This window comes from Pseudophryne corroboree, chromosome 3, assembly GCF_028390025.1.
Source record: "Pseudophryne corroboree isolate aPseCor3 chromosome 3, aPseCor3.hap2, whole genome shotgun sequence".
Taxonomy (NCBI): Eukaryota; Metazoa; Chordata; class Amphibia; order Anura; family Myobatrachidae; genus Pseudophryne; species Pseudophryne corroboree.
In genome coordinates, this window is record NC_086446.1 from 403,497,701 (window position 1) to 403,513,555 (window position 15,855).

Below are 15,855 nucleotides of genomic sequence, written 5' to 3' on the forward strand. Positions count from 1 at the left end.
ACCTTGGGTGTTTCAGTTGGTCTATGTGTCCCCTTCGTTTTCACCTTTCTGAAGGTGATCAACGTAAGAAGAACAAAGGTTCAGGTGATCCTCATTGTTCCGGCTACATAAGGAGGGCTTGGTATCCAGTTCTTCAAGATTTACTCATAGAAGATTCCTGGCCTCTTCCTCTACGTGAGCAACTGTTACAACAAGATCCGGTCGTGTATCAAAACTTACCGCAGCTGCGTTTGACGGCGTGGCGGTTGAACGCCATATCCTAACCAGAAAGAATATTCCCAGTGAAGTCGTTTCCACACTTCTTCGGGCTAGAAAAGAAGTAACGGCAAAGCCTTACCACCGTGTTTGGAGAAAATGTGTGTCTTGTTGTGTATCCAAGAAGGCTACTACGGCAGATTTCAGCTGGGTCGTTCTTCTCCAGTCTTTGCAAGCAGGTGTGGGTGCAGGCCTAAAGTTAGGCTCCATTTAAGTGCGGTTTTGGCCTTATAAGTTTTCTTTTAAGAAAGAATTGGCAACCGTTCCGGAAGTTCGGACCTTCGTGGAAGGATTATTGCACATCCAACCTCCATTTGTGCCCCATTGGCACCGTGGGACCTTGACGTGGTGTTGCGGTTTCTTGTGTCTAAATGTTTGGAACCTTTATGAAGGGTTGTGTCAAAATTTCTCTCTTGGAGAGTGGTCATGCTTTTGGCTTTGGCGTCTGCAAGGCGGATGTCGGAAGTAGCGTCTGGGTCTCACAAGAGCCCATGTTTGATCTTCCAGGTGGATAGAGCGGAATTGAGAACTCGGATAATAGTTCTGCCAAAAGTGGTTTCGGTGTTTCGCAGAAACCTACCTATTTGATGCCTGTGGTTGCTTAAGCATTGGCTGATTCAAGGTCTCTCGATGTAGGCAGGGCTTTGAATATTTATGTCGCCAATTTGGCTCAGATTGGGGAAACAGAGGCTCTGTTTGTCCGGTATGCCCCAGCGTGATTGGGGCGCTTGCGTCTCTGCAGTCTGTTGCACGCTAGATCTGTGATACGATTCGGCGTGCTCGTTCTACGGCTGGATTGCCGGTACCAAAGTCGGTGGTAACCCATTCTACTAGGTAGATGGGCTCTTCTTGGGCGGATGCCCGAGGAGTCTCGCCGGTTCAACTTTGCCGAGCGGATACTTGGTCGGGTTCGAACACTTTGGCTAAGCTATACAAGTTTGATACCCTGGCTGATGGGGACCTCGTGTTTGCTCAATCGGTGCTGCAGAGTCGTCCGCACTCTCCCGCCCGGTCTGGAGCTTTGGTATAAACCCCATGGTCCTTACGGAGTCCCCAGCATCCTCTAGGACGTCTGAGAAAATAGGATTTTAATACCTACGGTAAATCCTTTTCTCTTAGTCCGTAGAGGATGCTGGGCGCCTGTCCCAGTGCGTACTGTGTCTGCAGTTATTGGTTATGGTTACACTCTTGTGGTGTTTCTTTTCGGTCAGGCTGTTGCTGACGTTGTGCATGCCGTGGCTTGCGGTGTCTTATTATTGGTTGTGTTGACACACTGGTTGTGTTGCATATTCTCTCAGCATGTGGCTGTGTTTTGTTCATGCCGTTGGCCGGTATTCTATTGAATGCCACGTTCTGCGGTATATTCGTGGTGTGAGCTGGTATTACACTCGCCGTGTTTAAACAAATTCTTTCCTCGAAATGTCCGTCTCCCTGGGCACAGTTTTCTAACTGAGGTCTGGAGGAGGGGCATAGAGGGAGGAGCCAGTTCACACCCATTCAAAGTCTTATTGTGTGCCCATGTCTCTTGCGGATCCCGTCTATACTCCATGGTCCTTACGGAGTCCCCAGCATCCTCTACGGACTAAGAGAAAAGGATTTACCGGTAGGTATTAAAATCCTATTTTGTGTGGCGTGCGGCACTCCCAGCATATTGTCTTCGGGATAAAGAGTACAAGTGAAATAAGTTCACCTTATCGCCCTCACTATAAGGTGAGCTTATTTAATTTGTACTCTTTGTCCTGATGACAGTGTTTTTCATAAAATTGAAACGTTGATTTTCTACCTGGCCAGTGTTTGAGCCTTATTGAATATGCTGGGAGTGCCACACGCCGCTCAGCTGTATTACCATACAGATTCGTAAGGGCACCGGGCACCATTACTTTCCATACAGATACATATATATGTGTATATATTGTGACAAGAACACTGGGATAGTGTTTGAGGGCAGGTATATTTGTCCCAGGTTCTTGTTTTACATGTTTTAGAAAATGTTAACTTCTAGGAAAAATGCTTTTTGTTTTGTCTGAACCTTTTCAGTTTGCTGTAAAAGCTGGGTAAAGGCTCTGAGAGAGAGATAAGGCGAGTTCTAGACATTGGGCCCAGTTCGGGTCTTTGGCCTCACAGAGGGCTAATCAGGGTTTCAGCTGTGTAAGAGTGTTATAGTGCTTCTAACCTGATTAGTATGGGCAGACTGCCTGGGAAGGCTGCAGGATCTGTGTGTGAGAGACACGCTTTCTGATGCAAGTAAGCTATACAGTATGTACTGAAGAACTCTGTGTTTTGTTTAGTGACAGTTAGGAATATCTTATGTTTAGTTAGTGCCGGACAGGCAAGGTATTTTTATTTTGGGGTTTGTTTTATTTTCTGTTTCAATAAAACTGTCCGGGGTCAGTTGTACCAGAAACTGGACTTGTGTTGTTCCTCAGCTGCTGCGTGCGGCCATATTCCCCAGGAAAAGGCGCCTTGCACCCCTACAGTGTTACAACTTGGTGGAGAATGCGAGCACACCGTTCTGCGCATAAGTGAAAGCAGCAGCTTTGTGAGGCCTGCAGAAAACGGTGGTTTATGCAGATACAGCCCAGTGTGAAGTTACTGAGACTCACCCCTGAGGGTTTGATATATGTCCTGGGTGAAAGCAGCTACAAAGCCGCCTGAAAAATCTGTCGACATGGAGGATCTGCTTAAAGCCTTGCTGCAAGCTACAGCGGCTCAGCAGGAGGCCAACCGACAGCAGCAGGTGGCAATGGAGGAAAATAGGAGACAACAGCAGGTGGCAATGGAGGAAAATTGGAGACTACAGCAGGAGGCCAACAGACAGCAGCAGGTGGCAATGGAGGAAAATAAGAGACAACAGCAGGCAGTTGTTGATGAACTTTACAGGCAACAGCGTCAGGATAGAGAGGCCTTAGCAGAAGTGGTGCAGAGACTTGCAGCTCGGGTTGGAGATGTGGCCGTCAGTGCTCCAACCAGCTCTAGTTCTATACGGGCCAGTCACTTCCTGCAGAAAATGACAGAGGCTGATGATGTGGAGGCCTATCTGACCACGTTTGAAAGGACTGCCGAGCGTGAGAACTGGCCGAAAGCACAGTGGGCCAGTCTGCTGGCACCTTTCCTGTCAGGTGAGCCCCAAAAAGCTTACTTTGATTTAAGCCCTGCTGAGGCTCGGGACTATGATAAACTAAAGACTGAGATCCTGACCCGCCTGGGAGTCACGCTGTCAGTACGAGCACAACGGGTGCACCGTTGGCTGTACGCCATGGAGAAGCCTCCGCGCTCCCAGATGCACGACCTTATTCAGCTAACAAAAAAATGGCTACAGCCAGAGACATTAACTGGTCCCCAGATGGTGGAAAGAGTCGTCATGGACCGCTACTTGAGATCTTTGCCCATGGTCCTGCGCAAGTGGGTGAGCCATGGAAACCCGGGTACTGCTGACCAATTAGTGGACATGGTAGAGAGGTATTTGGCAGCAGAGGAACTACTGATGACCACCCAGCAACCCATAGATCCTCGACAGCGCCCTTCAGTAAAGACTGGTAAGACTGTTCCGTGGGAAAACGTTGCTGGGCGGTTAAGAGAACGCAAGGCTGGAGAGACTGTAAACACTGGCCCTGGAAACAGGCCAATGGGGCTAGAACGGTCTATGCTGCCCAAACGGGTTGATAATCGTGTGATTAAATGTTTTAGGTGTGGTATGCCAGGTCATGTTATTGCCAATTGCCCAGTCACGCAAGAACCCATGCAATGTGATGCTGCCTTTGAATGTCGCAGAATGTCTTTCTTTGCTAGGTTAGCCTGTACTGTGGTACCTTCACCTGAGCTGGAAAAACAAATGTGTGATGTGTTCTTAGAGGGTAACCGGGTAGAGGCCTTGCTAGATTCAGGAAGTTTAGTTACCCTCGTGAAAGCTGGGTTAGTGAACCCCTTAAAGGTCCAGCAAATACCTATTGGGGTAACTTGCATACATGGGGATACCCAACATTATGCCACTGCTGAGGTGAATATAGAAACTTGTTGTGGGTCAGCAATAGTTAAAGTGGGACTGGTCCCTACCTTGGTGCATGAGGCCATAATAGGGAGGGATTTTCCTCATTTTTGGAAACTGTGGGAATCACGGTTATCTACAGATGTGAGAAGTAAAAAGCCAGTTGATAATACCGGTGATTTTATGGATGTACGTGGGTCTTCGGAACTTTCTGGCCCTTTGCCTTTTGCTAGTTTGGCTGGGGAAGTGACAGATGGGGAGTCCAGTGAGGACCCTCTTGCTGGGAACAGAGACATAGTAGTTAGAACTGAAAGCGTGCCTGACCTGGAGGTAAAGAAGGATCTGTTTGCGTCTGAACAGTTAAAGGATCCTACCTTAATAAAGGCTAGAGAGAATGTTAAGATTGTTAATGGGGAACCTGTGGTACCAGGTGACAGGGTTACGTATCCCCACATGGCCATCTGTAATGATCTCTTGTACCACATTGTCAAAAGGGGTGAGGATGTGGTGGAACAGTTGGTAGTTCCCCAGCCTTATCGGAGAACGGTACTAGATTTAGCTCATAGTCACGTTACCGCAGGACATTTAGGGGCAGAAAAAACCACTGAAAGAGTTTTACAAAGGTTCTTTTGGCCAGGGGTTTATAAAGAAGTGTCTGAATATTGTTCTTCCTGTCCTGAATGCCAGTATCATGCCCCTAGACCCCATTTCAGGAGCCCACTAGTTCCCATGCCTATTATAGAGGTCCCGTTTGACAGAATAGCCATGGATCTCGTGGGGCCCTTGTTAAAGTCTGCTCGGGGCCATCAGTATATCCTGGTAATTATGGACTATGCCACTCGATATCCTGAGGCTGTCCCTTTACGCACTATCACAACCAAGGCGATAGCTAGGGAGCTGGTGCAGGTATTTAGTAGAGTGGGAATACCAAAAGAAATTTTGACTGACCAAGGTACTCCATTTATGTCAAGGATCATGAAAGAATTGTGCAAGTTATTTAAGGTCACTCACCTCAGGACGTCCATCTACCATCCCCAAACTGACGGGTTGGTGGAAAGGTTTAATAAAACATTAAAAAGTATGTTAAAAAAGGTTGTTGAGAGAGATGGGAAAAACTGGGATTGTTTGTTGCCCTACTTGTTAATGGCCATCAGAGAAGTTCCTCAGTCCTCTACGGGGTTTTCTCCATTTGATTTGTTGTATGGTAGACACCCCAGAGGGCTGTTGGATATTGCCAAAGAGACGTGGGAAGGACAGCCCACTCCTTATAGAAGCGTTATTGAGCATGTAACACAAATGCAGGATAGGATTGCAGCCATGGTACCTGTTGTCAGAGAGCACATGGAACAGGCCCAAAGTGCTCAACAGAGGGTCTATAACCGGAGTGCCAAGATACGGGAATTTGCTCCTGGAGATAGAGTTCTTGTTTTGGTACCCACTGTGGAAAGCAAATTCCTAGCTAAATGGCAGGGTCCATTTGAGATTAGGGAAAAAGTGAATGAGGTTAATTACAAAGTATACCAGCCGGGAAAGAGAAAACCCGAACAGATCTACCATGTTAACTTAATCAAACCCTGGAAAGATAGGTTGTCTCTGTCAGCTGAGCCTTGCCCTTCGGTGTCTTCACCCCGGTTGCTTCCCGCAGTGAAGGTGTCAGAGACATTATCAGCTGATCAGAACAATCAGGTTAAAGAATTTCTCATCCAAAATAGGGAGGTATTTTCAGAGCTGCCTGGCCGAACGACCATAATAAAACATGACATTGTCACAGAACCAGGGGTCAGGGTTCATTTAAAGCCATATAGGATTCCTGAAGCTCAGCGAGAAGCTATTTCTAAAGAAGTTAAAACCATGTTAGAACTTGGAGTCATAGAGGAGTCTAACAGTGAGTGGTCCAGTCCCATAGTGCTCATCCCGAAGCCCGACGGTAGCATACGCTTCTGTAATGACTTTCGTAAGTTAAATGAGGTGTCCAAGTTTGACGCATACCCCATGCCCCGTGTGGATGAGCTTGTAGAAAGGCTGGGAACAGCCAGGTTTCTCACCACATTGGACCTGACCAAAGGTTACTGGCAAATACCTTTATCTGATAGCGCCAAAGAAAAAACAGCCTTTTCGGTTCCGGAGGGGCTGTACCAGTATAAGATGTTACCCTTTGGGTTGCATGGGGCTCCAGCAACCTTTCAACGGGCGATGGATAAAATTTTGAGGCCCCATAGAAAATATGCAGCTGCCTATTTGGATGATGTGGTAATTCACAGTAAAGACTGGGGGTCCCATTTGGTTAAAGTACAAGCAGTACTGGACTCAATCAGAGAGGCAGGGTTAACTGCTAACCCAAAGAAGTGCTGCCTCGCAATGGAGGAGGTCAAATACTTGGGCTTCACCATAGGCAGAGGTCTGATTAGGCCCCAATTGAATAAAGTTGATGCTATTCAAAACTGGCCTCGTCCAGTGAATAAAAAACAGGTAAGGGCTTTTTTGGGAATTACTGGGTACTATAGACGGTTTATTCCCAATTTTGCGACCACAGCGGTGCCGTTGTCAGACCTTACCAAAGGGAAGCAGTCAAATGTGGTGAAATGGAACCCTGATGCAGAAAAGGCGTTCCAAGCGTTAAAAGTGGCTTTGTGTTCACAACCGGTGTTGATAACACCAGATTTTTCAAAAGAATTTGTGGTACAGACAGATGCCTCAGAGGTAGGGATAGGTGCTGTGCTGTCCCAAACCAGAGATGGGGACGAACACCCTATCATTTATTTGAGTAGGAAACTCAATGAGCATGAAAAAAGGTATGCCATTGTGGAAAAGGAGGCTTTGGCCATTAAGTGGGCACTAGATACCTTGAGATATTACCTCTTGGGTAGACAATTCAGACTAGTGACGGATCATGCCCCTTTAAAATGGATGTATGTAAATAGAGGCAAGAATGCTCGGGTAACTAGATGGTTTCTAGCGTTGCAGGATTTTAAGTTTACTGTTGAACATAGACCGGGAACACAATTGGCCAACGCAGATGCATTGTCTCGCATCTTCTGTTTGGGGGCTACAAGTGTTCCGGCCCCTAGGTCGAAACAGGGGAGGGGGATATGTGACAAGAACACTGGGATAGTGTTTGAGGGCAGGTATATTTGTCCCAGGTTCTTGTCTTACATGTTTTAGAAAATGTTAACTTCTAGGAAAAATGCTTTTTGTTTTGTCTGAACCTTTTCAGTTTGCTGTAAAAGCTGGGTAAAGGCTCTGAGAGAGAGATAAGGCGAGTTCTAGACATTGGGCCCAGTTCGGGTCTTTGGCCTCACAGAGGGCTAATCAGGGTTTCAGCTGTGTAAGAGTGTTATAGTGCTTCTAACCTGATTAGTATGGGCAGACTGCCTGGGAAGGCTGCAGGATCTGTGTGTGAGAGACACGCTTTCTGATGCAAGTAAGCTATACAGTATGTACTGAAGAACTCTGTGTTTTGTTTAGTGACAGTTAGGAATATCTTATGTTTAGTTAGTGCCGGACAGGCAAGGTATTTTTATTTTGGGGTTTGTTTTATTTTCTGTTTCAATAAAACTGGCCGGGGTCAGTTGTACCAGAAACTGGACTTGTGTTGTTCCTCAGCTGCTGCGTGCGGCCATATTCCCCAGGAAAAGGCGCCTTGCACCCCTACAGTGTTACAATATATATATATATATATATATATATAGCGAGGCTGGGCACGTTTGTAAGTGCTGCCTGACAATGGGCATTAAAAGCCCGAAATGTTGCAATTCCTCCTGATGTCTGAAGTGATTTATTTATCCAGCTAAATCCACAGAGTGCCCAGCCCTCGCGCTATATACAGTGGAGCAAATATAGCAGAATATGGCAGCGGGTACTCAGTACCACCTGCCACACACTAGGATCCGGTATGAAGATCGACAATGTTTAGGACGACCACTATAGGTCGACAGTCACTAGGTCGACAGGGTTTCTAGGTCGACATGTGCTAGGTCAACAGGTCAAAATGTCGACATGAGTTTTTTAAAAAAAAAATTTTTTTGAACATTTTCATACTTAACGATCCATGGGGGTCATTCCGAGTGGTCCGCTCGCTAGCAGATTTTAGCAGCATTGCACACGCTAGGCCGCCGCCCTCTGGGAGTGTATCTTAGCTTAGTAGAATTGCGAATAGAAAATTCTTAGCAGTTTCTGAGTAGCTCCAGATCAGCTCAGCCCGTTTCGTTCCTGGTTTGACGTCACAAACACGCCCTGCGTTCGGCCAGCCACTCCCCCATTTCTCCAAACACTCCCGTGTTTTATCCTGGCACGCCTGCGTTTTTCCGCATACTCCCAGAAAACGGCCAGTTTCCGCCCAGAAACACCCACTTCCTGTCAATCACACTCCGATCACTTCAACAATGAAAATTCTTCGTTCAGACGTGAGTAAATCTACTAAGTTTTGTGTTAAAATACTTAGCACATGCGCACTGCGTACCATGCGCTTGCGCATTTTAGCCTTAATCGCTCCGTTGCGAAAATCGTCAACGAGCGATTAACTTGGAATGACCCCCCATGTTGACTACGATTGGAACGGTAATCTGTGCCGAGCGAAGCGGTAGGGGAAACACGGTGCACCAATTGGGCTTCCCGGTCACTGTACGAAGAAAACGACACCAAAAAAAACATGAAAAACGCATGTCGACCTTTTGACCTGTCAACCTAGAAACCCTGTCGACCTTCAGACCCTGTCGACCTAGTGAGTGTCGACCTATAGTGGTCGACCTAAACATTGTCGACCTAGACACTGTGGATTTGATGATCCACACCCCACACACTTCGCATCCGTGACCGCCATTACCACAATTATAATGCACCACAAAGTAACAAGACCATGGTGCTTGGCAGCATGACGGTGCCTCCCAGTTTGTCAGGGTCACTGGGTGACCGGTGATGTCATGACGCCCCATCACACTTCCTCCTCTGGGGGCTGTGGCTGGCGTGAAGAGAGGAGCCTGATTGCACTTTCCCGCAGCGTCTCTTTCTGGGAGCATTCATTTCTGATATAATGTGGACACTACTATATACAGTATGACTATTATTATGGGGGTATTGCTACATATTTCTATTGTAATGTGGACACTACTATATATGTATATTATACCAGGGGCACTACTACACTATATATTCCTGTTATAATGGAGGCATTATTTTATATTGTTATTACATTGGGGGCATAACTATATATATATATATATATTTATTATACTGGGGGCATTACTATATATTTCTATTATACTGGGGGCATCACTATATTTCTATTATACTGGAGGTAGTACTATATATTTCTAGCCTTGCCTCAAGAGTGCAAAGAAAAGGGGCTTTGTAGTGTCGCCACGCCACTAGTGTCATGTACCCACTCCCACTTGTGGCATGTGGCCACACCCCCTCACAACACATGACCACGCCCATATTCGTCACTCAGTACCACTAAGAAATTACTTCTACTTGCACCACTGGCTATATTTATACCCATTACATTTGTGAGCACCATGGCAGATGTACAAAGAGTAAGAGTGCCAGCCAGTCGCTCTATATATATAAATATATATATATATATATATATATATATATATATATATATATATACATAAACAGAATCCGGCACTCCCAAGATGAACTGTGGTAACGGTCCGGTGCCTTCTTATAGGGGTCGGCGCCCCCACACATATATAAAACAGCAGGAAGCGGCACTCAGAAGCTTTGTGAATCCTGATGAAGGGGGAAAACCCCGAAACGTTGATGTGATATAGTAAAGCTTTGCTGCTTTATTTTGCACGATTCACAAAGCCTCTGAGTGCCGCTTCCTGCTGTTTGAGATATATATATATCTCAATTATCGAACCTCCCTGTCCCTGCCCTGCAGCCCAAGGGACCTGGGGGTGAGTTGCCCAGTCACTTCCCGCAGAGCCCAACTGCCCCCCTCTCTCACCTGTGTGGTAATTGGCCCCTGGTCTGGGAGAGTTTAGATGCTGGTGATGCTGCTGGCTAGGCGGGCAGAGGAGAAGGAAGGAGCGGTAAGAACACTGGCCGCCGCCAGACGTTCTCCAGCTCAGCGGTTCCTGCTGCCTCCGGAGCTGCCGCTGCTCTAGTGACAGGCAGCTGCCTTCAACATTACTAACGCCGGGTCCCGCTGCCTCTTCAACCTGCTGTGCAACTGTAGTGACAGCTCCACAGTAGCGCCAGGTCCCGCCGCTTCACCCCGCTGTGTATGCCCCCCCTCCGCTTTAACCTGTTCCTTTCGTAAAATGGTTAGGATAATATAAAGAAATAACTTTTATGACACAGAATATGTGTCATATGTATCTTCTTGATATTATTTTAATAATTAATGACAGGGGAGGCCTTGTTGTTGGACCCGGACTTGTTGGAGGGGCCCGGGTCCGCAACTCACCCACCCTTGATGGGCAGGTAGAAGAAGCATATGGCGGCTGCTGCTCCTGCAGCAGTAGCAGCATAAATCAGTCAGTCCAGCCCCTCCCTGCACCCAGCAGATCGGACACCCAGTGACCAGACCCGCCCCACTACGCTCTCTGCATGGGTTGGGTCCTGGATAATGTTGGTCAGAATGCCAGCAGGGGGGCGAGCGCAACAAAGCCTCTTGTGGGCTCGCTGCGCTTTCCACAGGTTCTGTTCCCACTACATGGGTGTCGTGTACACCCAGGAGTGGGAATAGGTGTGGCAGCGGTGGCGACATTTTGGCGGCCGGGTTCCCGGCATCGGTATTCTGACAGCCGTGATCCTAACCGCCGGTATCCTGACTACATCCCCTCTGCACAGGGGACTCCGGGACCCAGACTGCCGCCGGAGACATGAATCTTTCCCAACCTTGCAGGTGTCAATGAGAGGCTTATGTATGGTGTAATGCAGTCATGTCAAACTCAAAATCCCAACTGGGCCGAATAATAATGGTCTAAGTCTTGTGTGGGCTGCAAGAAAAAGAAAGTTTTATATGCAATTTTCAAAGATTTACTTTTTAGAAAAACCAACAATAAAGTATAATCAATGAGATGTCTAGTATCATGAAGAAAACATTTATTTTAATGCAGTTGTGCAAGTAGGAAAAATTTCTTAGTGGTACTGTGTGCGCGCGCATATGGTGCCGGATATAAATATGCCCTCAGTAGTGCAGTGCCAGATACACACATTCCACCAATAGTGCCACCAATATGTTACCTTATCTGCACAGGACTATGGTGTATTTCTCATACGTCCTAGAGGATGCTGGGGATGCTTCAAGAACCATGGGGTATAGACGGGATCCGCAGGAGACATGGGCACTTTAAGACTTTAAAAGAGGTGTGAACTGGCTCCTCCCTCTATGCCCCTCCTCCAGACTCCAGTTTAGAATCTGTGCCCAGTGAGACTGGATGCACACGGAGGAGCTCTCCTGAGTTTCTCTGAAAAAATACTTTTGTTAGGTTTATTATTTTCAGGGAGACCTGCTGGCAACAGGCTCCCTGCATCGAGGGACTGAGGGGAGAGAAGCAGACCTACTTCTGTGAGTTTCAAGGCTCTGCTTCTTAGGCTACTGGACACCATTAGCTCCAGAGGGTCTGATCACTAGGTACGCCTAGATGCTTGTTCCCGGAGCCGCGCCGTCACCCCCCTTGCAGAGCCAGAAGTCAGAAGACGGGTGAGTAGAAGAAGATCAGTAGACTTCAGTGACGGCTTTGAGGTACCGCGCAGCGGCCGTGCTGCGCGCCATGCTCCCACACACACAGCGGCACTACAGGGTGCAGCATTAACCTCAATAAATAGACTGGCAAAAGAGGCTTACAGTGCCTGGGCACTAAAACCAGACCCCTGCCAGTGTAAAGATTTGAAAAATAGCGGGGCTGAAGCGCGCCATTAAGGGGGCGTGGCTTAGCTCTAATCAGCTCCATTTTCTCTTCACAGAGCTGCAGAGATGCTGGTCCTGACCTCCTACACTGCTGTACAAGTAATAGGGTGCAAAACGGGGTAGGGGGGGCACGGTAATTTGGTGCTGTTTTTATTAGTATAAAAGCGCTAACAGGTCTGAGGCATTATTTTAATTGTTTTCAGTACCGGGATAGGCGCTGGGTTGTGAGCTGGCAAAACTCCCTCTGTGTTTCTCTAACAGGCCTTGCTGTGGGTCTGTCCCCTATAGCCCCAGTGTGGTTGTGGGTGTCGCTACGCGTGTCGACATGTCTGAGGCTGAGTGCTCTTCCCAGGAGGAGGCTGGAGTGGGGACAGAAAAGACTGTGGGAGTGACTGGGTAAATGTTTTGAGTGTTTTGAATGCAAATGTGGCTCGATTGAATAAGAGATTGGATAAATCTGAGTCTCAGAACCAGACATGGAGAAAATCCATGGAGGATGCATTATCACAAGTTCAGACCCCCTCGGGGTCACAGAAGCGTTCATTTACCCAGATAGCAGATACAGATACCGACACGGACTCTGATTCCAGTGTCGACTATAGTGATGCCAGATTGAATCCTAAACTGGCTAAGAGCATTCAGTACATGATTGTGGCGATAAAAGACGTGTTACATATCACGGAAGACCCTGCTGTTCCTGTACTAGGGTCTGTATGTTTAAGGGAAAGAAACCTAAGGTGACGTTTCCTCCCTCTCATGAACTGAACGCTCTTTTTGAAAAGGCTTGGGAAAATCCTGACAAGAAGTTACAGGTTCGCAAGAGAATTCCGGTGGCATATCCGTTCCCCTCTGGGGACAGGGAAATGTGGGAGTCAACCCCCACGGTGGACAAAGCTGTATCGCGTTTGTCCAAAAAGGTGGCGCTTCTGTCTCCTGACACAGCAGCCCTAAAGGATTCTGCGGATCGTAAGCAGGAAAATACACTTAAATCCATTTATGTCACTACAGGTACGCTGCTCAGGCCTGCCGTTGCATCGACATGGGTGAGTAGCGCTATTGAAAAGTGGGCAGATAACTTGTCATCTGATATAGATATCCTGGACAGGGATAGCGTTCTTTTGACACTGGGTCATATCAGGGACGCTGCAGCCTATTTAAAGGAAGCTGCGAGAGATATTGGCCTTTTGGGATCAAGGGCAAATGCCATGGCAGTCTTGGCTAGGAGGGCATTGTGGATTCATCAATGGAATGCTGATGCTGACTCTAAGAAGGCGATGGAGTCTCTGCCATATAAAGGTGGTGTCTTGTTTGGTGACGGCCTCGCTGACCTTGTATCTACGGCTACCGTGGGTAAGTCATCGTTTCTACCTTATGTCCCTGCACAACAAAAGAAAACACCCCACTATCAGATGCAGTCCTTTCGGCCCAATAAATACAAAAAAGGACGAGGGTCTTCCTTCCTTGGTACGAGAGGAAGGGGAAAAAGGTCACAGGCTGTGGCAAGTTCCCAAGAGCAGAAGTCCTCCCAGGCTTCTACCAAATCCACCGCATGACTCTGGGGCTCCTCTTTGGGAGTCCACACCGGTGGGGGCATGTCTCCAAATCTTCAGTCAGGTCTGGGTTCGCTCGGCCCTGGATCCTTGGGTATTAGACATAGTAGCCCAAGGGTACAAATTGGAGTTTCAAGACGTGCCCCCTCACCGATTTTTCAAATCGGCCTTGCCAGCTTCTCTTCCAGAAAGGGAGGTAGTATGCGCTGCAATACTAAAGCTGTGTCAAAATCAAGTCAGTGTCACGGTACCCCAGTCACAACAGGGGGAAGGCTTTTATTCGAGCCTGTTCGTGGTCCCGAAGCGGGATGGCTCAGTCAGACCGTATCTGAAATAAAAATCACTCAATTTCTATCTAAAAAAATTCGAATTCAAGATTGAATCTCTCCGAGCAGTGATCTCCAGTCTGGGGGAGGGGGATTTTATGGTGTCGGTCGACATAAAGGATGCCTACTTACATGTCCCCATATATCCTCCACATCAGGCTTATCTGAGGTTTGCTGTTCAGGATTGTCATTACCAATTTCAGACATTGCCGTTTGGTCTATCCACGGCTCCGAGGATTTTCACCAAGGTTATGGCGGAAATGATGGTTCTCCTGCGCAAGCAGAGAATCACAATTATCTCGTACTTGGACGATCTCCTGATAAAGGCGAGATCCAAGGAGCAATTACTGGAAAACGTTACGCTTTCTCTGACAATTCTGCAACAACATGGTTGGCTCCCAAACTTGCCAGAATCACAGTTGGTTCCGACAACACGACTGTCATTCTTGGGTATGATTCTGGATACAGAATTACAGAGAGTTTTTCTTCCGGTGAAAAAGGCTCTGGAAATACAGAACATGGTAAAACAGATTCTGAAACCAGCAAGAGTGTCGATTCTTCAATGCACTCGGTTGCTGGTGAAGATGGTGGCGGCCTACCAGGCCATTCAGTTTGGCAGGTACCATGCCAGGGTTTTTCAGTGGGACCTGTTGGACAAGTGGTCTGGGTCTTATCTGTACATGCACCGGAAAATAATCCTATCTTCCAGGACCAGAATCTCTCTCCTGTGGTGGCTGCACAGTCCTCACCTCCTAGAGGGACGCAGGTTCGGGATTTGGGATTGGATCCTGGTGACCACAGATGCAAGTCTCCGAGGCTGGGGAGCAGTCGCACAGGGGAAAAATTTCCAGGGAAAATGAACAAGCCAGGAAGCTTGTCTGCACATAAATATTCTGGAATTAAGGGTCATTTACAACGGCCTTCTGCAAGTGGAACATCTTCTTCTCGGTCTGCCCGTCTTGATTCAGTCAGACAACATAACAGCAGTGGCGTACATAAACCGCCAGGGCGGAACAAGAGCAGAGCGGCGATGGCGGAGGCCACAAAAGTTCTTCGCTGGGCGGAGAAACATGCAAGCGCTCTGTCAGCAGTCTTCATTCCAGGAGTGGACAACTGGGAAGCAGACTTCCTCAGCAGACACGATCTCGATCCAGGAGAGTGGGGTCTACATCGAGAGGTCTTTGCAGAAGTGACAAGTCGTTGGGGAATTCCTCAAATAGACATGATGGCATCTCGCCTCAACAAGAAACTTCAGAGATATTGTTCCAGGTCGAGGGACCATCAAGCAATAGCGGTGGACGCCCTGGTGACACCGTGGGTGTTTTCAGTCGACTATGTGTTCACTCCATTTCCACTCATTCCAAAGGTGATAAAGATCATAAGAAGAACAAGGGTTTAGTTGATACTCATTGTTCCAGACTGGCCAAGGAGGGCCTGGTATCCGGATCTTCAAGAATTACTCATAGAAGATCCCTGGCCTCTTCCTCTACGAGAGGACCAGTTACAGCAAGGACCGTGCGTGTATCAAGACTTACCGCGGCTGCGTTTGACGGCATGGCGGTTGAACGCCAAATCCTAGCCCGAAAGGGTATTCCCAGTGAAGTCATTCCCACACTACTTCAGTCTAGAAAAGCAGTAACGGCGAAGCATTACCACCGTATTTGGAGAAAATATGTGTCTTGGTGTGAATCCAAGAAGGCTCCTACGGAAGAATTTCAGCTGGGGCGTTTGCTCCTTTTTTTGCAAGCAGGTGTGGATGCGGGCCTAAAGTTAGGCTCCATTAAAGTACAAATTTCGGTCTTATCAATTTTCTTTCAGAAAGAATTGGCCTCCCTTCCAGAAGTTCAGACCTTCGTGAAAGGCGTGCTGCACATC